This window comes from Eulemur rufifrons, chromosome 7, assembly GCF_041146395.1.
Source record: "Eulemur rufifrons isolate Redbay chromosome 7, OSU_ERuf_1, whole genome shotgun sequence".
Lineage (NCBI taxonomy): Eukaryota > Metazoa > Chordata > Mammalia > Primates > Lemuridae > Eulemur > Eulemur rufifrons.
Genome location: NC_090989.1, coordinates 217,394,850 through 217,415,303, shown reverse-complemented (window position 1 = coordinate 217,415,303; position 20,454 = coordinate 217,394,850).

Here is a 20,454-nt window from a genome sequence, read left to right as displayed (position 1 = left end):
AGGAGACTGGAAAGGGGCACAAAAGAGGAAGAGCCAAAGGAATCTGTGGGATCTGGATGAAGAAAGCAACTGTGATGTGTGAGATGACAGTGTTCAGAGCAGAGAAAGAAATGGGGGGTTTAAACAAATAGCACTGGAAATTGTAAATCCTTTTATGGTGTTCCAGAGATACACACATATAAAGGATTCGAGCTATTTCTAAATTGCTTTTGGTTACCTGGATCATGTTCTTTTGACCACAGCTTCACTCTGGCCTAAGCCACATGAATCACATCACGTCAGCGTCCCATATCTCTGTCTCTCCTCTTTCACTTCTTTTCTTTCCCTCTTCCAAACTCTTCCCTTCCACCAGGGCGCTGCTTTTTAAAGTGAGTTTTTATGGATTTATAGACTATAAGGGCTGGAATATTATCCTACCCACAGGTTTAGACTGTGATGATGAAAAGAAAGGCATTATTTCAGATACCTCTAATTGGTCTTAAAATTTTGGCTCCTGAATATTGCTTATCAACTACTGTGTGCTGTATATTACAATCCTAGTGAATGTAGCTAAGTCTTTCTTGGTCTCACCTCGTTCTCTCTGCTGTGAACCCACAGACTCTAAGGGCCTTCCCTGGCCTTGAACTTGCTTCCAGTCCAAGCCCAGTACTGGGCAGTATCAATAGCCCTTCTCCTTTGACTGATGACTGCATTACAATTTATGTTAGATTCCTTAGCTGCCAAAACAAATCACCACAAATTGGATGGCTTAAAAAACGAAAATTTATCCTTCCAGAGTTCTGGAGGCTAGAAGTCCAAAATCAAGGTGTCAGCAAGGCTATGCCCCCTCTGAAGGCATTAGGGAAGAATCCTTCCTTGCCCCTTCCTAGCCCCTGGTGACTTCCAGCAATCCTTGGTGTTCTTTGGCTGTAGCTACATCACTCTGATTTTTGCCTCTGGCTCTACATGGCCTTCTTCCCTCTGTGTGTCTCCTCTTGTAAGGACACCAGTAATTGGATTTACAGTCTATGATGATCCAGTATGATCTTAACTAATTGCATCTGCAAAGATCCTATTTCCAAATAAGGTCACATTCCAAGGTTCCAAGTAGACATGAATTTTAGGAGACACTATTGAACTCAGTACTGAAGTTAGCACCATGCAACAAGTATTTCATTTCTCCTTCACCCATAGATACCACCGGAGCCCGAGGCTGCCAACTCCATTGACTTCGTGGTCAGAAATAGATATGGGAGTTAGGTTTGCACACTGCTCCTCTGGATTGATCCTACTATTAAAAATGCAACGGTAAGCATTCAGTTTCCTCTGACACTTCAGCTCTCTCTTTCCAGAGAGGCATTCACCCTATGAGCAGTGGGGACATATTTGGCTAGGGCGCTGCAGCAGCATAATTTGTTGCAGTAATGGGGTTAGAATCCCACTGAGTAGCCACCTATCCAGGCAGGGCATATCAACTCTAAGGCACAGTCCAGCTGATCCTTTTATGAAACACTTTGAAAATGCAGGCAGATTTGTGTGGTAATACTATAAACATTTCTGTGGTTCCAATAAAGGAAAAGCCAAGCTTGTCGGAGCCAATTTGACTTATTTTTATCTTTCTATGTGTATGTGCTGCCTTGTAGTGCGTATTTATGGAACTAGATTGACCTCCAAGGCAAAACCAAAAAGAAAAAGCCAGCAAAGGGCAAAGGACAGTATCTCCTGCTATATGGGCTTCAGCATTGAAAAGTGTAAATAAATCAAAATTTTTAAAATTAATTTACAAATCAAAATAGAAGAGCCATCCCCTTAACATTTATTGATATATATATTGATTCACTTCCTATAAATGTGGCTGAAGTCTAGCTGTTGCCTTGAGGTTCCTTGACCCATGAGTATCATTCCAGCCTGGCTTTAGACCTATATTGTTGGTATTTTGTGTTGATGGCTACCTTGCCTATCCACTGGGAAGATAGTGATACCCAAAAAATCTTGGCTGGGTGGTAACTAAACCCAGTCATTGAGGATTAATCTTATAAGTTTAAGGCAGGGATTGCAAAATACATCTTTTAGGGGCCACGCAGGTAGTCTGGGGTAGGACTGTGGGGGAGTGGGTGGGTCCCTGCTGATTAGAGAGGCTGCTACTTATTTTTAGTAATTGTCACACCATGGCAATGTCAGTGTCATTACCAGTAGAGCCAGATATTAAAATTCCTTTTTATTTGTTTGAGACAGGGTCTCATTCTGACACCCAGGCTGGAGTGAAGTGACATGATCATAGCTCTCTGCAGGCTCCAACTCCTAGGCTCAAGCCATCCTCCTGCCTCAGCCTCCCAAGTAGCAGGGACTACAAGTGCATGTCACCAGACCCGGCTACGTTTTTAAAATTTTTTTAGAGATGAGGTCTTGCTATGTTGCCCTGATGGTCTCAAACCCCTGGCCTCAAGTGATCCTCTCACCTTGGCCTCCCACAGTGCTGGGATTACAAGCATGAGCCACTGCACTCAGCCTAAAATTCTTTAAAGAAAAAAAATCTCAACTTTTATGTAAAATTCCTGCTTTTAAAATGTAGGCGACTAATTAAAATTCTTTAAAAACAAGGTACGGGTAAAATAATAGTAATAGCACTAATTCATAAAATCTGGCTTCTGCAAACATGTACTGATAAAAATTTCTGTCTCAAGATTTAGAAGAAAATATCCTTTGCTGGGTGGGAGCTTTCTATTTTCAACCATATTATTAATATTATCAATAGGTCTATATTTTAGACAGGAGCCATGGGCTGTACTCACAGCTCTAACACTAATGAACTCAAAAGCCTTGAGCAGGTCATTTTCACTGTTGGGACCTCAATTGCTTTATTTTGAGCCAGATGGTCTCTGAGAGTTTCCGTTGCTCCAATTTGTCCTGTGATTCTGTGATCAAGTGCCTTGAAGGCTGCCATGTGTCTCTTTGCCCACATTACCTAGCACTCAGTGGGCACCCAGTAAGTACTGTTTGATGCAGGGATGAATGAGGAAGTGAATGAATCAATATGACCTCCATTTTCAAGATGAGTCAGCTTAGTCCCAAAGAGGTCCAGCAATGTGTCTAAGTTCCCGTCATTAATTAGGGCAGAGCCAGGACAAGGAACCTTGGTCTTCCTGCTCCATTCTGTTCTGTGCCCACATTCAAGCATAGAACATTGAATGTGGAGGGAGATGTGCCACGTGCACACTCCTCTTAGATTATTTTGCCAGAAGTTCATCTTGGTCCAACTGCTTGCGATTTACTGTCACATTCCCCCTAGTTTTTAACATTATTATTAAGTTATAATTTATATAGAGGAAAATCCACCCTATTTTTAGTGGATTGTTCTGCAATGTTGAAAACACAGCCATGTAACCGCAACCAAAATCAAGACTCAAAACACTCACATCAAAATTATGCATATAGGCCGGGCGCGGTGGCTCACGCCTGTAATCCTAGCACTCTGGGAGGCCGAGGCGGGTGGATCGCTCAAGGTCAGGAGTTCGAGACCAGCCTGAGCAAGAGCGAGACCCCATCTCTACTAAAAATAGAAAGAAATTATATGGACAACTAAAAAAATATATATAGAAAAATTAGCCGGGCATAGTGGCGCATGCCTGTAGTCCCAGCTACTCGGGAGGCTGAGGCAGGAGGATTGCTTGAGCCCAGGAGTTTGAGGTTGCTGTGAGCTAGGCTGACGCCACGGCACTCACTCTAGCCTGGGCAACAGAGTGAGACTCTGTCTCAAAAAAAAAAAAAATTATGCATATATTAGGTACATTTATTTGTCCCACAACTGATGTTCATTATTTTTTCAGACATTTTTCTCTCTGTATTTCATTTTGGATAGTTTCTATTGCTATATCTTTAAATTCATGAATATTTTCTTCTGTAATGTCTAGTATCCTTTTAATCCTATTCTGTCTATTTTTTTCATCTCAGACATTGTGTTTTTCATATCTAGAAGTTCAATTGGGTCTTTTTCATATATTCTATGTAAATTTAACATGCTCATGTATTCCTCTGACTTCTTGAACATATAGGATACAGTTATAATAACTGTGTTAATATACTTGGTACTAATTTTATCATATTTTTTATTTCTGAGTCAATTTCAGTAAGTTGATTTTTCTGTGCATCATGGATCATATTTTACTGCTTCTTTTCATGTCTGATAATTTTTTATTAGATGCCAAATGAATTTTGAATTTTACCTTACTGGGTATTATATATTCTTTTATTTTTAAACATACCCATGAACTTTGGTCTAGGATCCAGAGAAGTTCCTTGGAAATTCTTAGATTTTTTTGAGGATTGCTTTTAAGTTTTGTAAGGTGGGACCCGAGGAGCCTTTATTCTAGGGCTGATATTGCTCCACTGTTGAAGTCACAGCCTCTGGAGTGCTCTACCTAGTACCCCATGTGTCACGAGCTTTGTCCAGTCTGGCTGGTGGGAACAGGAGTGATCCCATCTCTGTGTGAGTTTCAGGGGTTGCCCCACCTGCTCCTTTCGGGTAGTTCTTTCCCTGGCCTTGATCTCTTCACATGCATGAGCTGGTTAGTAAGCAGATCTCCGGAGCTCTCTCTCTCTGGGCATCTCTCTTTTCTCTGGTACTCTAGGCTGCAAACTGTGGGTGGCTTGGCCTTCAAAACTCTCGTCTTCACTCCTCAACTAAAGGAGACCTCTAAGCTTTGCCTGGGTTTCCCCTTCCTGAACTGTGGCCTGGAAACCCTCTCCCAGCTGTAGCCTGGGGCAGTGGTCAGCCCCACTTGATTCAATTCCTGTGTCTCAGAGACCACTGTCTTGCACTATTTGTTATCTTATGTCTGAAAAATATTTTTTCACATATTTTTCTGGTTATTAATTCTTTAAGAATAAGGGGTGGGGTGGGGAGGAAGTGTAAATTAAGTCCCGCTATTCCATCTTGGCATGAAGCAGGACATTGATCACTTTTTGATTTTACCATCCTCTTGCTCAGCCACCCATAAGGTGGTTCTTTCAAAGTCTTCTTCTTTTGTCCTTTAACAATGCCCAGTTCAGATTTCCTTCCTTGTTACGTTGTCTCTAGTTCTTAAACAAACTGGAAATGAGAATAACTTTATTATTTTATTCCTAGTCAATGACCATGACTAATTCACTTTTTCAATTGATCTGTGTTGCTTATACATTGCCACCTCAGCTACTACTTCAGTTAGCATTGATTCCTGGCACCAACACACAACTTCCCCAGACCTGCTGACCTGTCTCAGGGTACAGCTGTGTCCCTGGACCTTGAATTCACTTCTTGACACCACCTCTAGTATCTCCGCTGCCCCATTCATCTGTGAGGTCTTTATATTGTTCACATTCATTTGTATTCATTCAAAACCTGCTGTGGAGCATCCACTTTTCTGGTTCCTGTGTTAGGCCCTGGGAATACAATGGTGAGCTAAGAAGCCATCGCTCCTGTCCTGAACTTGACCATATTACCAAAGTAAAAGACAATAACCAAATATTCATTGATATGTTTATAAGAATATACTTCTGAAGACTTTCATTTCTTGCAACATTATACAATTCCTGTGCTGAAAATACTCTTTTGCTTCTGAAGACTTGAAAATGCTGCATAAAATTGTTTTTCAAACACTTTTTTTTTTAACCATAGCTGAGCAGCCGATAGATAAAGAGGAAACATTATAGGTTAGATATAAACAAAAGTATAATTGCTTTGAAATAAGCTAAAAGGGGCATCAAGGGCTGCATCCCTGGGATGCTAGAAGCTGGTTTTCAACAGGCCATGCATGCAAGAGGGACAGGAAACCAACCTGGAGCTCAATGAGGAGAGATCGGGTTAGGAAACCCTACAGAGAGCTGGGACTCTAAAGAGTGATACCTCAGGGGGTGAACTAACCACGACTCCATCCCACAGAACGTCCAGCCTCACTCTTATCTCTGGGTGTAGGAAAAAAGAAAAACCTCCTCTGGGAATTCACCGCTGCAGCCTTCAATCACCTAATATCGGAGCTTGGATTAAAATGCAAAGACCAATGATCCTCAGGCCAAAAATTCAATTTAAAGTATTGCTGACACTTCACAGGAAAAATAAACGCAAATGACTCTAACATATGGCAAGATGATAAACTTCGGTCATAATAAAAGTACACTGAGATAGTACTTTGTACCTACTGAATTGGCAAAAATACCAGAGTGGCTCTTTCTCCACTGCTGGTCTGTGAGGAAGGAACAGACATTTTCGTATGTTGCTGTTACAGAATGCTTCAACCTCAGTGGAGGAGAATATCTAGGAAAAAATTTGCATTTACCCTTTTACATATCAATCCCATTTCTAGGCATCTATCCCAAAGATATGCTGGAAAAACTACAGATTGACATCAATATGTGCATAAAAATTACACTTCTATTTGTCATAGCAAAAAATCTTGAAACAACCCTCATGTTCATTAAGTACTATATGAATAAATTACTATAATAGAGTACTAGTAATCTGGCTGAATATAAATAAAAACTCTGCTATATGTTGTTCGTATTAGAAACATAAGGACTTACAATGATTGAAAGTAAAACAATAGAAAAAGATACATCAGGCAAGTGTATCTCTCCAACAGGGAGGTGGAAGAGAATACATAAATTTTAGACAAAAGAGAAGTTGACACAAAAAATATTATAAGAGAGAAAGAAGATCACAGCATATTAACACGTGATTAATTTCACCAGGAAGATACAACGTTTCTAACTTTGTATACACCTAATACTAGAGCTTACAAATATATAAAGCAAAACTTAACAGAACTCAGGGAAAATTTGACAAATCCACCAGCATGGTAGAAGATTTTTAATAACATGCTAGATTTTTAATAACATGCTCATGGTTAAAGCAAGCAAAGAAAAATCATAAAGATGGAGACAGGGACAGCTACTTTCCTTCTGCTATCTGGGGTTATTTTCTTTTTTTTAAGTAGATACTTGGCTATCCAGAATAAATACCACATTCCCAACTTCTTTGTTACCCTACTAAAGGAAACAGTGCAGAAGTGGCAAGTGTACCTTCTGAATCATGCTCTTAAAAGGAAAAGGTGGGCCATCAAGGTCCCTCCTGTCTTCATACCTGCTGGGTGCAATGGAGATGTGAAGGTAGGAGCTAGAGATGGACCATGAGATGGAGGCATGTGTCCTTCCATGGACAGGAAGAGCAACAAAATAGAAGGAGTATGGGCCCCTGACCCTATAAACACATTGGACTGTGCATGTGGAAACTGCTATGCGAGAAGGAAATAAACTCTTATCTGGTTTAGCCACTGTTAATTTTGAGTTCTTGATACAACATCAATAGCATAATGAATGTGTATTTATACCCTGGAAGTGGAAATGAAGGAGCAGAGTCCCAGTGGCATTCCCCTGAAAAGTGCACTGTGAGCCCTGAGAATGCTGACACAGCAGCCCGGAATCTGGGGGCCTGCAGCAAATCATTTTGTAAACCTATCTCCTGAGATACTTTGGCAGGTTTTCCACATGCTGACTCAGCCCTCCCTTTCAATCCCTTGATTGTGAATGACTTCAAGGTAGCTGCCAATAGGTTGATGCAGAATGGCATTGGCAAAGCACAGAGATCATTAATAAAACTCCAGAATTAGAAAACTCTGCTTCAATTAGTGCTTTCCAGCCTTGTCCACATCATGCACGTATAATGTACTACAAGATTTGTGTAGCCATGGGTGTACATGAATGAAGCTACTCGTGGCCAGTGGTGACCAGCCTGTGTGCTCCGGCCATCCCAATCAGGGGATAAGGGGAACAATATCTTGGATGTTTCTGGAACCTATTTGTGGCTAACCAGTATACCCAACACACTGCTTGAATAGCTCTGTTTTACATAGATCTTTGGCTGTGGTCACTCCGACATGGAATTGCCCAGAAGCAAGAAGTCTGAGGATCCTAAGGGAATTTTGCTAAAGAGCCCACCTACCTAGCCTGAAAAAATCTTTGCATTTTTCTCCTTTAAAGAGTTGAGCCCCAAATCTGGATGAGCATAAATTTCTTGCAATATCACTGCCCCTGGAAGGAGGGTGCACTTTCCAAGAGCCTTTTCCATATGGCCACAGGGCAAACAGACAGGGAAGCACCTTCTAATGGCAAAGGACAAAGGAGTTTCTGCCAGAAACATAAAACAATAGCTGCCCCACAGGCTAAGCAAAAATCCTCCACTGCCAGGACTGAAAAACTCTACAAAGGCTGCCTAGCAGCATTTAACTTTTCCTATGGAGGAGTAACTGCTGTGGGTCACCTACATTCCCTTTTCTTCATGAGGAGTTTTAATTGCCATTATCTTACTCATCCTCCACCACTGGAGGGTGAACATACAAAGAGCCTTCATGGTCAGGGGTTTGGGTCCTAAGGCCAGACCTGATGGAATGAATGGGGCGTCACCCAGCAATGCCACTGTTCTGCATGGGATTTCAGGGAGGGATTGTTGTCCTTAGGGAGGCAATGTTGGGTAACGTGTGTGGTAGGAAGTGTGCATGGCCACGTTTGGGTAGGTACACTAGGTAGCAGCCCAGGATTGCAGATTCTTAAACTATTTTGGGAGACAGAAATGCTTCTACCTCGTATAAGCCACAGATCTGTTGGGCCTTTGCTGTAACAGCTTGGCCTATATCTTAACAGAGATACTAACAGAAATGTAGTAGATTCGAATAACCCAACCAAAAAGCAACAGAAGACTTGTACCAAAATAGTCATAGCAGCTATTCTTAGACTTGTAAGAAACTATAAACAATCCAGATATCCATCAAAACAGAATGGATAAACTCATTGTAGTTTATCAGACAGTGGAATACAAAACAGAGAGGAATAAAAAGTAAACAAACTACATGAATCAACCATGCTACAAGTATGATGTCGAGTGAAAGAAAATTATAGGAAATGCATGCAGAATAATTCCATTTATGTGAAATTTTAAATGAGGCAAAACTAAAAGATTTATTATTTAAATATCCACATAGATGTGGTATAACCATAGAATGGTCACCTTTATGTGTCAACTTGACTGGGCCACAAGGTGCCCACATGGTTGGACAAACATGATTCTGGATGTTTTGGTGAGGTGTCTTTTGGATGAAATTAACATTTAAATCCATAGACTTGTAAAGCAGATTGCCTTCTAGAATATAAGTGGTCCTCACCCAGTCACTAAAGGCCGGAATAGAACAAGAGGGAAATCTTCACGTCTGATGGCTTTCAAATTGGGACACCAGCTTTTTTCCTGACTTTGAACTCTATCTGAAACATCTGCTCTTCCTGGGTCTTGAGCCTGCGAGCCTTCAGACTGGGACTACATCATGGCTGTCCTGGGTCTTCAGCTTGCTGACTCACAGCGCATATCAGGACTGCTTAGTGTCTGCTGTAATTGTGTGAGTCCATTCTTTACATTATATATGTGTGCATATATAAATAGATAGATGATTGATAGATAGATAGATAGATCTCCCATTGGTTCTGTTACTCTGGAGAACCCTAATGCAACCATTAAAAAAATAAAGCAAGAACAATCAGCCAAAAATTCAAGGTAATGGTCATATTTGTTAGAAACAGAAAGGAAGTTGCATTCGGGGGGACACACAGGAGGCTGTAAGGTTCATGACGATGCTCTATTGCTTTCTCTGGGTGGTGAACTTCATGAATTTTCATCTTATTGTTAGCTTTTAAAATGTACTCTCATTATGTATCCTTTTTATATGTATATTTCACAACAGTTTTTTAAATTTAAAAAGTTGCAACTTCGAAAGTGCTTTGAAAAGAAAGAATAAAGCTTGCATGGGCACCTGGAGAAAGGTGGTCAGGGGAGATGTTAGTGATTGTTCCTGTCAGGCCTTCTGCATCTATAAGTAATGTTCATTGTGTTCACATTTTGGGTATATAAAGGAGTTCCAAATAAAAATGACTTTGTTCTTTCTCAACTTGCAGTTCATTAGGGAAAGAAGAGTTCAGTCTTGCCTTGAATGTGGCTATAGTTCAGCAACTCCAAAAACAGGGTGGAGCACCACTATGTGCCCCTAAGCACACATTGAGGTCACATCCTACCCACACAGAGGCAGGTATTGGAACTTTCCCTTTCTGTAATTTGATTTCAAGTTTCTTTGGTCAATTATACTGGGATTATCTCAAACAAGAAAAGTTTTAGTCACCCAAAAAGATAAATGATCAGAAGAAAGTACATGGGAAATCATTGAGTCAAGAGTCAAGGGAAATAAATTCAGTTCATTCAGTATTTCTCATCTAATTACAACTCATTAACAAAAGAGTTTAAAATCCCAAAATTCTTCATAATGGCGTGGGATGCGAAGATGGATGCTACAGTAAGAATATGAAATTCTCTTACAAACTAACTTGGGGGTGTAAAAACACCTGCCCTCTATAGTGGAAGTTGGTAGAAAAAATGTATTTAATGCAGAAAAATATATTACTGGCCAATCTATTTATTGAAGCAATAAAGAAAACAAGAAAAAGACCATTGTCTTTTATGTGGCTGTTAGTGGTATTTGTGTGTGTATGTGTGTGGGGTTTGGGGGGTTGCTGACACAGCAAAATAAGATTATCTATCATTTATTAAGTGCCTACTATGTGCCTAGTCACTATGCTAGGCACTTTAGGCATATTATCTCTTATTTTTACAAATACCCTGTGGTGTTGGCTTTATTACCCCTGTTTGACAGAAGTGGGTTCATCATCTCTCCTAGATCTGAGAAATATCCCTGGCTTGGAGCAGAAAGTATAGCACTAGCTGCCTACTCCCCCACCCCTGGGGAGGAGCACTAAAGGGCCTTTGGTAGGGTACTACTTATACCAATCTGGATTAAAAAGCCTTAATCCTGAGTAACTTGTCCAGCATCTGCATCAGATGAAAAGTTTTCCCTTGCTCCTTGCCTATATTCCTAAGGGCTGCCTTTTCCCACATCCCTTTTTTCTCCTTTGCATTGGGTCCTGAGGAAGCCTACTTGCCTGAGTGTCCATTTGCTGTTATGTTGGATGGTCCTTCACCTTTCAGATGGAGCATTCTGGTAGCTCTTGCCTAAGACCCCCAAAGAATGGGTCTCCGCTCCTTCCTCTCATCTCACTCTATGGTAAGAAACTGAGGACGACCCTAAAGACAAAGTCCAAACTCCTTAACATGGCTTATATAGAAGGAGAGTTTATTGAGGTATCACTTTATCATCTTATGTTAATTGTATTTCGGAAACTCAAAAGAACGAAAAGCTAAACGCTTCTTCCATTTGTCTTCTGGAAAAATAACCAAGTGTCTCTCTTCTGGACTCTTAGCCCTACTAATAGTGGAGATTAATAATTCCATTGTGTTTCTAGAATGTCACTAAATATACCCTTGAATGGTTTTGTTTGGGAGGCATTGGTCTGTATGAGAGAGGATAGAAACAGATACTTTGAAAAGAAGAGGAATTTGGCCCAGTCCCAGAGGAAGAACCAATTCTTGGCTCCTGTGAAGCTGGGGACACGGCTGAGTCATGGGTTGCATGGGTGCGGGGACCAGGACTCTGTTTACATCCAAGGCTGCCGGGGGTGGCAGGACCTCGGATGCACGTGCGTCTGGAGTGCTAGACCCTAAGTCCTGTGTCTCGGGATCTGTGGGGAAGGTGCCTGTCTGTGCAGTGCTGATCGTGGACACGTGTTGCTGCTGGTCTTCGTGTGGAGAGTGGAGGGAAGACAAAGAGAACAGAGCAGCAGCCAGGATAAACAGAATAGCAGAAGGGCCCTGTCGATGTTTCTGGAATTTGGATACTCCAGAATTCAAGTACAAGGTAGAGCAAAGAATCACAAAGTTGGAATTCAGCATAAATATCCCTCAATCCTTAGCTGACAGGAATGGAGCCACTTTTTAGAATTTATAAATATTTTTTAAATGATTTTTATTGTATTTCCAGAGTTCTGGTGCAAATTCCTGTCTCCCCAGCTTTGCTCTATGCTTTTAGCAACTTGTATTTTCCCTTACTCTAGTTTGGCTAAAAATTTTCAATTTTTCAAGCACACCATGAATTTCCTTGACTCCAGATGCTGGCATTTGTCATCACCTCTGTTTGAAACACTTCTATCTTCCCCTTCCCACCCTCAGCACAAACACACACACATACACACACACACACACACACACATGTGCCCTGACTCAATATCTCAATATGCTGTCATCCTAGGTGGACAGAACTCAGGAATGGGGCCATGTGACCCTAGCATTGATGGTAAACCTATCCATTCTGGTTTGCTTGTGTGGCTGACGAGGATTTGTGCTTGCTTGATTTGGCCACTGCTAAATACAGCATAGAAGACTTGCACACAAAAAAATAAAATTTATGTGTCGCCCTGATTTGGAAAGGAACAAAAGGGCTAGCAGAGTTAAAAGAACCTTATGCAGAAATACAGTTCCAATCAAAGTTGAGAAATACTGTGAACCAAAAGACTGTCACTTGCCTTTCGTTATAAATCTGATGCACTAGCAAAGGCCTTGAATTGTTCAGCTCTGGTTACATATCCATAAAGAAGTCCTCCCTAAGGAGCTATTTCAACCTTTTTTTATATAACACTCATTATAAATTAATTCTCCCTGACAACTAACTAGGGAAATATTTTAATCTAGGTAGACGAAATTATACTCTTCTAAAAAGCCACCGTGCATTCTATGTTCTGTTATTAGAAATGATTTTATTAAGGTTCAGGAGTGATTCACAAACTAATGTTGTTTTGATGTTTTTAATACACAACATAGTTGCTGAGGTTATCTACCAAATTAGTCCCCCTCGGAACATATTAGATAGGGAGCATTTGGGGGAATGATGGTGAAATTGAACCTTGTTTCATGTTTTGATTACCTGTATTATCATCACTTTTGCCCCGAAAGGCTGTAAAAAATTAAATTTTTCTTGGGAATAGAATGAGAGCAAATATTATTCTTCTGTGCAGGCATATAAGTGTAAAAATAAAACAAATGTTTCAAAGAAACCAGACAATTCTGCCTGTGGGAGGTTTGTCTTCTTGTCAGAAGCCTGCAAATTAGCTTTGCTACATTAAAATCAAATAATACACATTTCAGTTGAGGGGATGTTGGAAAGAAGTAGAATTATATTTCTGTGTTCCACACATAAACATCATCGAATAATTCAGTGGTTGCTGAACAGTTGTTCCTTTTGGTAGGGATTTTGCCAGCGTGTTTTGTAGCTTTGTGATTCTCTCGAGCAAAGCGATAATGGTGATGAATGTCTATTTTGAATTAACTCCTATTACAGTGAAGTGCCAGTTGATCTAAGCTTTTTCAGTCATGACAATTCCAATGTATCTGATTCTTTTTATAAAAATCTGGGGAATACCTAGTTGAAATGCTACAACTGACAAGAAGTACACTTCCCTGGAGATAAAAGATAGATGGGAATCATTGAACTGATTTTTGAAATGTCATTGTCAGACTGCACTGGACAGCCTGCCATCACTCAATTGCAAACTCGCTCCCTGGCCTGTCCTCTTCGTTTTCAACACAAATCCTATCCAGGGCTGAGTCTTTGGAACCTACCAAAGACACACAACATGGATTTTTGTATCTTCCTGAGTCTAGTTATGAAAGAGCTTTGAGGCTTATAAATAAAAAGTGAATATTATACTTTTCTGACAATACCTTGAATCATAAACTGTTTAAGAGTTAGAAGAGGCTAGAAAAATTGTTTACTTTGTTCTAAGGAGACTGGCTACAGGAGGTGACATCATTTGCCAATTTGTTGTTGGAAAAGCCTGAGTCGGAAGTTAGCACAATATTTCTACATTGGTCCGTTGTGGCTGTTATAACAAACTGCCATAGACTGGGTACCTTAAATAACAAACATTTATTTTTCATAGTTCTGGGGGCTGGGAAGTCCAAGATCAAGATCCAGTGTCTGGTGAGAGACTGCTTCCTGGTTTGCGGCCAGATGGCCTTCTTCCTACTGTGTCCTCACATGGAAGAGAGCGGAGAGAAAAGCAGCACGCTCTCTCCTGTCTCCTCTTAAAAGGGCACTAATCCCATCATGAGAGTTCCACCCTCGTGACCTAACTACATCCCCATCTCCAAATACCATCACACTGGGTATTAGGGTTTCAACATATTAGCACAGTATCCTCTAAGTACTGCTATATCCCATGAGTGTTTTCATTATTATTTACTTCTAGACATTCTAATTTCCATTATGATTTCTTCATTTGAGAAGTGAGAATTTCAATTTCCAAATATTTGAGTTTGGTTTTCATTTTTAATTATATTTTATATTGAGGTATAAATTGCATATATTAACAAAAGAGGTGAAGTGCCTACTTTATAAAACTCATATTCCAGAGCTAGATAATATACTAGTTATTAAAAGTAAAATAATTTTAGATCACGATACAACTATAAAGCTGGTAAATTAGGATGTGTGGTAGACATTATATGAAAAGATACTTTTATAGTAAAGTAGCCTGGGGATATGTTGTGTACTATACAACCTCTTCTTAGAGATTCACTATATAAATTCACACATAAAAGAATGTGAAACAATGTAGAATTGAGCAACGTAGCAACTGTTTTCATGATTCCAAAATTATTGAACCAGCTATCTGTTTACAATGTTGTACCAAATGCATCAGATACGATTGGTGTCCTGCTCAAAATCCAGTATGTGCCTGTAACTACAAGCAGCTGAGATCTTTCTCTCCACTCATAGGTGAGAAGAAGGCTGGAAGTGCTAGGGATTTAAGGCCCTTGGCAACAGGCCTTAAGCATTGATGAATGGGAATTAGATAAGTTTGGGGCAGAAAGTGTATTCTTTAGTATCTCTCAGAGTGCCCCAGTAAGACCAGACCCAAGTGCCCACTGTGGAAACCTGCTTTAGAATGCACATTTTATTGACTTTCCTCCTTTTCCTGTCTCATTCCTCCATTTTTTACTGGTGATCCTAAGAATTCAACCCAAAAACCAATTAGCAACTTGAATAATTCTGGTGTTCTGAAAGAAACAGAGTTTTAGGAATGGAGCTATGAAACATTAGTCTACCATCATAGTTTCATGATTTATTTTACTTTTTATGAGGGATTAGAAGAATTTATTTATATCCAAGAAATAAAAAAACTATAGAAAAGTCAGCAAATATATTTTATCCCAGCAGAAAGCTAATGGTCTCTCATTTTACTTTTACTTTTGGAAAACCACAGCATTAATCAGGTGTCAGGCAGATGTGGGGGGGGGGATGGGTGTATACATACACAATGAGTGCGATGCGCACCGTCTAGGGGATGGACATGCTTGAAGCTCCGACTCAGGGGAAGGGAGGAAGGGCAGTATATGTAACCCAAACTTTTGTGCCCCCATAATATGCTGAAATAAAAAATAATTAAAAAAAAAATATTTTTGGCCGGGCGCGGTGGCTCACGCCTGTAATCCTAGCACTCTGGGAGGCCGAGGTGGGCGGATCGTTTGAGCTCAGGAGTTCGAGACCAGCCTGAGCAAGAGCGAGACCCCATCTCTACTAAAAAAATAGAAAGAAATTATATGGACAGCTAAAAATATATATAGAAAAAATTAGCCGGGCATGGTGGTGCATGCCTGTAGTCCCAGCTACTCGGGAGGCTGAGACACGAGGATCCCTTGAGCCCAGGAGTTTGAGGTTGCTGTGAGCTAGGCTGACGCCACGGCACTCACTCTAGCCTGGGCAACAAAGTGAGACTCTGTCTCAAAAAAAAAAAAAAAAAAAAAAAAAAAAAATATTTTTGCCTTAAGATGCTTATAATTACAGAATATTGTATTTCCTAATGATAGAACACATTTTTTCAATAACAAATGAAGACCCCAATGCTCTCTGTGAAGAACATGTCTTGAGTTGTGGTACAGAAGAATGAAGAAAGTGCATTTTAATTTTATATTTATACTAAGTATTTTCTAAAGAAAGAACTACTAGCCAATTTTAATTAAGTGCCCAATTTAAAACTCCTTAAAAAGAAAGAAATGAGATACATGGAATTGGCAGCCATCCCTCTATGCTTTGGTTGCTACTTTTTGAGGCAGTCCTACCCAGCACTCTGTCCCAGGAACTTGGTACTTAACATTCAGAAAGTGAAACGTATAGAAACAACAAATCAGAAAGAATGTGTGTGCATGCCTGCATGCATCTGTGCGTGTCCTTGTGTGTTTGTGTTGGGATTTGTGTGTTTGCACATACGTGAAGTAAGGGGAAAGCACAGACGTGGCCGTGTGGCATTTCATCCTGGAAAGTGTACCCTCCCCCGAGGACAGCACAACGAAGGTGACAGAGGGAAGAGTCCTAGCAGTGATTCATGCTGGGATTGTTGCTTTCATAAATCCCAGCTCTTATATCAGGCACAGGGAAGAGGAGGCTAGAAGGAAGGGAGTGAACAGTGGACACAAATTTCTGCTGTGGGATCTACATGTAAGACCTTAATAATTTGGGGGTGATTCTAGGCACACAGTAAAATATGTTGGTGCCTGGATTGTGGGCTTAGGAATCCCTATAAATGAATGAAGGGTCACAGATGAGCAACTGGAAAGATAACTGACTCCTAGCAACAGATGATTATAACTGTGACCTCTCTACCAAAAAAGATCAATAGCATGAGTATTTTATTCCCTTAATTGGGCTTAAATCCAAAAATAGCAAAGCAAGACTTTAAGTTTCAAAGGAAACACAGAGGGGAAAAAAATCTCTTTTTCAGACATCTGTAGAAAGATATTATATAGAATGAAGCCCGATAATTGCCACTGATTCTCTTATTAGGATCCCACTAGTCTCACTGGATCTAATCCTCTAGGGTCTCAATCTTGCACCCACAAGTTATTATTTGTGTTTCCTTAGCAAGTGACTTTATCTCTATGCCTGAATTCCTCTGTCTATAAAAATGGGGGAGGGAGTTTAAAAACAGTATCTACCTCATGTTCTAAGGGGGAGATGAGTTAATATGTATTAAATATTTGATTAGAGCCTGATTGATAGTATTATAGAATCGTTTGGCCCCACTCTTCCAAATTTCCTCCAGCATCTATAGAACTTCAAAGTGCTTGCTTACACAGCAAATTGAGTTAATAAGAAAGAAAGTGCTAACTTGCTTTATTTTCTCATTGTTAATTCTCCACCTTTAGAAAGAGACTTGACATTTTGTTTCTCTGAAATGTCCCCCAAGAGGAAGTCTGGTAGGTTGTGTTATTGTTCCAGAGTTTTCAATGCCTCTCCCAGTGAATAAAGTACTTCCCTACCTATCAGCCTCAAGCTTGGCCTTGTGATGTTTTTGGACAATAAATTGTGAGCAGAAGTGTTGTATGGGATGTCCAAACAGAAAATTGAGGGTCATTTCATGGTTGTGGCATTGCTCTTGAGGCCAGATGGGGCAGCTCCAGCAGGATGGATCCACTAATGAAGAAGACATGAATAAGAGCCGTATCCAGTCTGCAACTGACATGAAACGTGGGCAAAAAGCCAACCTTTGGTTGTAGGCCCACTGACAGTCTGATGTTATTTGTTGGAGCAGCATAACTTGCCTAAGCAGACTGATACAAGGGAGGATGGGAGAAGTGTTAGTTGGGAAACAGACAGAAAGTGTCTACCTTGGGGAGGGAGAAATTGTCCAAGACTGGAAAAGTATGTTTTTTCAGGGACCCACACTTAATCCCTCTACCCTGCTATTTCTCTGCCTAGAGTAGAGAACTAACCTGAGGAAGATAAGCAGTTTGATACAAGTAAGTAGGAAGGAAGAGATGCTGGTCATATGGGCTTCTAGCATTCTCAAAGATGCTCTTGGGCATCCATTGTCAAAGGATCAACCACATTGACTTGTCTGCATAGGCAAATTGCATTGATCACCATGGGTCAAAAGCTACAGGAGTCTCCCTGAAAGATTTGGACTGTGTAAGCCCTACCCCAAGACTTTAGCCTAATCCTGATGGAATTGGGACCCCCAGGAATTCCTGAGATTGAATTTCTCACCACCCTAACAAGATAAGAAATTTGATCTAGCAGAGTAAGTAATATAGAATCTTACATGCAATCCTGATAGCCGTGAGTCCATGCCTACTGTTTGCTTGATTCCAGAGACAGCTCTTAAATTTGAAAAGTTTCTTTTGAAAAACATGTTTTTTTTTTAATATTAGCAAGTATTATTTCCTAGTATTGAAGCAATAACTAAATTAGGAACATTTATAGCATAGTCCCTGTGGTGACTATGCCATGGCAATTTCCAACATGGCAATTTATTACTTATCATTAACATATACTAAATAATTATTGTTTCATTGGCTTATAATCTTTATCCCCTTAACTCTCTTGAGAACTCTCTGGCTTCTTGGCCTATATCCAACCAACTTTCCTCACCTACGGAGCTGATTTTTAACTTCTTAATTTGCATTTCAACATCCACCCGTTTCTTTTACTATTAAAATAATTCCAAATTCATTTATTCTATAGAAAGCATTGGACAATTTTCTGTGTGTATAAAGATATTTATGGTAAAATAGAATGTTAATATGAGAGTAGCATAGCCAAGTAATCAGATTGGCAAGAGCCAGTTCCATCAGCATAGATATATGCTATTATTTTTTCCATCTCTTATTTCTTCAATATTATTAACAAATGCTTTTCTGACCCTGCTTTCCCCTAAAAGCCAATGTACCATTTCTCTAACTTACCTTTACACCAAAACTCCTTGAAAAATGTATCTATTCTTACTGTTTCCAATTTTCTTGCTTCTTGCTTAATCCCACTCCCTTGCTCAACTCCACTCAGATTGCTCTTACCAAAAGTCACTGATGGTCTCCACATTGTGTAACCCACTAGTGAACTTTCAGCACTCATCTGACTTGGCCAGTAGCAACACGACATGGGATCACTCCTTCCGGAACTTCTCTTTTTACTTGGCTCCTGTTACACTTCCCTTGGTTTTCCTCGTACCGCCCTGGCTTCTGTTTCTCAGACTCCTTTGCCAGTTCTTCTTCCCCATCTCTTGGTGTTGGGGTGCTCCAGGGCTCAATCTTGTATTTCTTCTCATCTCTATACTTTTCTTTTCTACTCTTCCAGTGATCTCATCCAGTTTTCATAGTTTCAGGTAACCTGTTTCTGCTGATGACTCTAAAACATTTATCTTCAGCCTGGACTTCTCCCCTGACTCACATATTCAACCACCTTCTCAAGATCTTCCATTAATGTCTTACATGCATCACAGATTTAACCAAAATCAGAATGCAGGTCTTCACCCATAAAATCTCTCCACCTATATTCTTTCCCGTCTCAGTAACTGTAAACCCCTTCCTCCTATTTGCTCAGACCTTAGAGTTACCTTGGACTCCCTTCTGTCTCATCCTATATCCAATCCATCAGGAAGTTCTGATGGTTCTACCTTTAAAATATATCGAGAATTCAACCACTTCTCATCACCGATGTGGTCCAATCTACCATCATTATCTTTGGCTTAGAATATCACTACTGCCTCCTAAATAGTACCCCCTGCTTTTGGTTTTCCCTTTCCTATAGTCCATTAACAACAAGCAACCAGAATGGTCCTGCTAAACCTGGATCAGATTATCTCACTCTTCTTCTCAAAATCTTATAATGGCCCTCCATTTCTTTCAGAGTTCAATCCATAGTCCTTGCAGTGCACAGCAAGTCCTACCTGGCACCATTGTCTCTCTGACTACATCCCTTACCCCATGTTCCCTACTCACTCTGCTTAACCACCTGTCCTCTTCACTGCTCTTTAAACATATCAGGCACATTCTTGCCTCAGGACCTTTGCACTGGCTTTTCCCTCTGCCTAGATGCCTAGAATGCTTTCCCACCAAATATCTGCTGGGCTCACTCCACATTTCTCCCAAGTCTTTGCTCAAATGTCTTCTCACTGATGCCCCTTGATCCTCATACATCTTGACACCTCCATCTAAAATTGTAACTCTTTCTGGCACTCCTGGTTTCCCTTGTCCCTATGCTCTTTACTTAGCCAGAGTACTTACACCATTCTGACATACCATATCATGTCTTATTTATTCCATTTGTTATTTATTGTTTGTGTCCCTTAGGAGAATGTGAGGGCCAGAAATTTTGTTGCTTTTGTTCATTGAACATGTAGAACAGTGGTTGTATGGTAGACCCCCCTTATCCATCAGGGATACATTTCATAACCTCCAGTGGATACCTAAAACTATGTATAGTACCAAATCCTACACTGTATATGCTATTTTTTATCCTATATTGTACATAATACCTATGACAAAGTTTAATTTATAAATTAGGCACACTAAGAGACTAACAACTTTAATAATAAGGTAGAACAATTATAACAATATGCTGTAATAAAAGTTATGTGAATGTGATATCTCTCTCTCTCTCTCTCAAAATATCTTATCGTACTGTACTCATCTAACTGTGGACCACAGTTGACCATGGGTAACTGAAGCCACAGAAATCAAAACTG